The sequence below is a fragment of the Gekko japonicus genome, unplaced genomic scaffold (assembly GCF_001447785.1).
Source record: "Gekko japonicus isolate JY-2015 unplaced genomic scaffold, Gekko_japonicus_V1.1 scaffold399, whole genome shotgun sequence".
Lineage (NCBI taxonomy): Eukaryota > Metazoa > Chordata > Lepidosauria > Squamata > Gekkonidae > Gekko > Gekko japonicus.
In genome coordinates, this window is record NW_015175981.1 from 395,818 (window position 1) to 399,650 (window position 3,833).

The window sequence follows — 3,833 nt, forward strand, 5'->3', positions numbered from 1 at the left end:
CATTGCTGACGTTGGGGGTGTGGCCGAGCTCCCCCCGACGAGCTCAGCCACGCCCCCAACGTCAGCAACGTGGTTGCATCACCTCTGGTGACGCAGCTTCGGGGGCGGGGTTCCCCGAAGTGGGGGATTCCCCGCCCCCTGGGCCCATTTGGCAACCCTAATGGTAATAATTTAAAGTCTCAGAAAGAATTAAAGACAAGGGAAATAAATCTTAGATTGGTGGACTAGAGTACAAGTGGAATCTAGATATAGTAAGGATAAACAGACAGATGGATTTTATTTAGAACAAGGTGCATTTGAAAAATCATTATGTACTTCAAAAGAGAAACTTATTAAGAAAACATATGGTATGCTGATGCAATTGAAAATGCAGGATGAAATAGTTAAAGAATGTATGATTAAATGGATGCAAAATCTAGGTTATAACATAGACTTGTCACAATGGAGTAAAATATGGAATGTGAATATCAAGTTGACTAAATCTGCTTCATTTAAAGAAAAATTGTATAAAATGTTCTATAGATTTATTTATTTATTTATTCAGCTTTTATCCCGCCCTTCCACCGAAGTGGCTCACGGTGGCTCACAGCATTAATAAAACCAATATACATAAAACAATCAATCCATAAAACAACTTAACATAAATACAATAAATATGAATAAAAGCGGCTCGATATATCATTACAACTAAACATCGACCCCATTGTTATCTACTTATACAAAGTACATGCCTTGGCGGGTCGGCAAGGCTTGGCTGGCATACCGTCGCTCTCACTGATATGCCCGGCAGAAAAGCTCCATCTCCATGGCCCTGTGAAATTGCTGGAGATCTCACAGGGCCTGGATCTCACTAGGGAGCTCGTTCCAGATAGATTAGCTAAAATGTATAAAAACTTGAGTAACAGATGCTGGAAATGTAATAATTATGTTGGATCATACGATCATATGTGGTGGACATGTAAAAAGGTTCATAAATACTGGATTGGAGTACATACTCTTTTACAATCAGTGTTGAATATTACAATAGCTTTTAAACCAGAAATATTTCTGTTAAATTGTTCACCAGATGACTTAGATAAAAACCATAGATATTTTACATGTTATAACATACATATTTTACATGTTATAACAGCAGCTAGAATCTTATTTGCAACGACATGGAGGACATTGAAAATCCCAATGCTTAATGAGTTGATAACGAAGATTATGGAAGGTGCTGAAATGGACAGATTGACAAATATACTAAAAGGAAAAATGGAAGAAGAATTTATGGGACCATGGAGGGTGTTCTATGACTGGTTAAAACATAAATACTGAAAAACTAAGACTAAATGAAAAACAATAAGAACGATGGTTATAATAGTTGTGAAACTTTTATGAGAAGATCTGCATACAGAATATCAAATTGGTGTGTGTATATAAACTCTGTATTCTTTCTTTTCCCTTTCTTAGTGGCTTTGACTGCTATTTCATAGAATCTCATAAATGTCCTATAGGATGCTCTTGTCTTTCTAGCCATCTGAGCCTTCGCTTCATCAACCACAACTCCTGAATATACCATGGAGCAAGCCTAGAGCGAGGGCGCAGAGGGTGTCGGGGAGCAATCTCATTGATGGCTGCCAAGAGTTGGCTATGCCAGTCCTCGACAAACTCATCTAGTGATCCACCAGGGGGCATCAGATCCCGCAGGGCCATCTGAAGCCACATAAGGTCCATTTGGCTCTGTGGGCGAGCTAAAATACACTTGCTACCCCAACAGTCAGGGTGGAGCATTCACATGGGCCTTCAGGGCATAGTGGTCCTACCATGGTACTGCCATTGCAGTAATCTGGTCCACTGTAATCCCCGCTGTGAAGATCAAATCAAGCATGTGCCCCGCTTGGTGGGTGGGAGCCGTTACATGTTGGGAGGGTACTAGTGCTTCCATGGATGACACCAGGTCCATCGCCTCTGTGGAAGTCACATCATCGGCATGGACACTGAGGTCACCTAGAACTATCAGTCTAGGATGTTCCAATGCCCAGCCTGATATGACCTCCAACAAGAATGACCGGCTATTCGTTGGTGCATTGGATAGACAGTACCCCAACCAAAAAGCCAAACTCTCCCTGGCTTCCCACACAAAGCCAGTGCACTCTATGCCTGTGAGCTTCGGTAGTGGTAGCGCCCTGAAGGAGTAAGCATCCCAAATGAACAGGGCCACTCCCCCCCCGCCCCTTAGTCTGCGATCAGTGAAGGACCGAGAACCCAGGAGGAGCCAGCTGGGAGAGAGTTACTGTCTCCCCATCCCATACCCAGGTCTTGGTCATGCACACCAGGTCCACATCCTGCTCCTGCAGGAAGTCTTGAAGGACCATGGTCTTATTATTTATGGATCTGGTGTTACACAACACCAATGTCAGAGAGGGATCATTAATCCTAACCCTACTACCTACTACCTTTGGGATGGAATGCAGGCTTGGAAGGAGGCCGAGCTTCTCTACTTCTCTGTCCCCTTCCCTTCATTCCTGGTCCCACCGCTGTACTTTCCCCTCCCCCAGGAGCACTGGTATCCCTTGCCCTGATGGGCTTTGCACTCATTAGACAAGTATTTACTGGAAGTTCCCGGCCCCAAAGACATCCATCTAGCCTCAACCACGGCCAGGGCATTTTCAGCCCTTGCCTCAACCTGGTGAAATAAGCTCCTAAGAGCTTTGTGGGATCTTCTACAGTTCTGCAGGGCCTCTAAAATGGAGCTGTTCCACTAGGCTTTTGGTTGGGGCAGTGGATGTCAAATACCATGTGGCCCCTCCTTCCATAATTTGCTGCAAATTACTGGGTCACTGGACTATAATGCTGGCTCTGGTTCTTTCTGAGAGTGATGAACTGTACCATCAGGAAAGAAACTTCTTTTAGGCTCTGGCCTTACTTCTCTTTACTGTTATATTGTGCCGGGACACTGGGAAATTGATTTTTTAGGATGTCATCTTGTATTAAGGGTTAGTGATTTTATAATATTAGAGTTGGTTTTACTATTGTGAGTTCTATATGTTGTAACCCACCCTGAGCCTGCATGCGGGAAGGGCAAGATGGAAATTGTTATGTATTGAAATCGCTTATGTGAATCGTCTCATTCACTTCCCATTCAAAGCTTGAGCCGAACAAGGGCTCCACAGAACAGCGCTGTCATTGGTCGCCCTCTTACAGCGACCAATCAGGAACTGCAGAGCTACAGCGAGGGAAAGACTCTCAATCTTATTGGTTGTTAATTGTAAATAGGCGTGGCTATATTAGCCCGGGATTGTTTAAAAGGAGCATAGCTCCCAATGTTAAGTTGTTCTGATTTTGAATGCGTTTGAGTGTTTGTTCGCTACTTCAAATAAAGCTGAATCACTCTGTATCTAACAATTGGCGAGGAGGATGGGATGTTAGAGTAGGTAGGCAGCCCTGCAAACAACCCCACACCGGAAGAAAGCGAACCAAACACAGCAGCCGATCAAGTGGAGGCGCCACCAGCACCGGTGCCCAAGTCTCCCAAGATGGCTGGAAATCAGAAGTTTGAGTCGTTCGAACCCGTATCTGAGGACTGGGACGCGTACCTTGCCCGGTTCAAGTTTCATCTTGAGGCCAACGACATCACTGACGAGGCGAAAAAGAGGGCGAGCCTGCTCAGCTCCTGTGGAAAAGGCACCTTTGACATCGCCAGGTCGTTGGTAGCTCCGGCCGACATCAAAACGGTGTCGTTCGCTGAGCTGACAAAGAAGCTAAAGACCCATTTTTCGCCCCAACCTTCTGAGATTGCCTGCCGGCATGCGTTTTACAAGCGGAGCCAGGCAGGGAACGAGACCATCGCG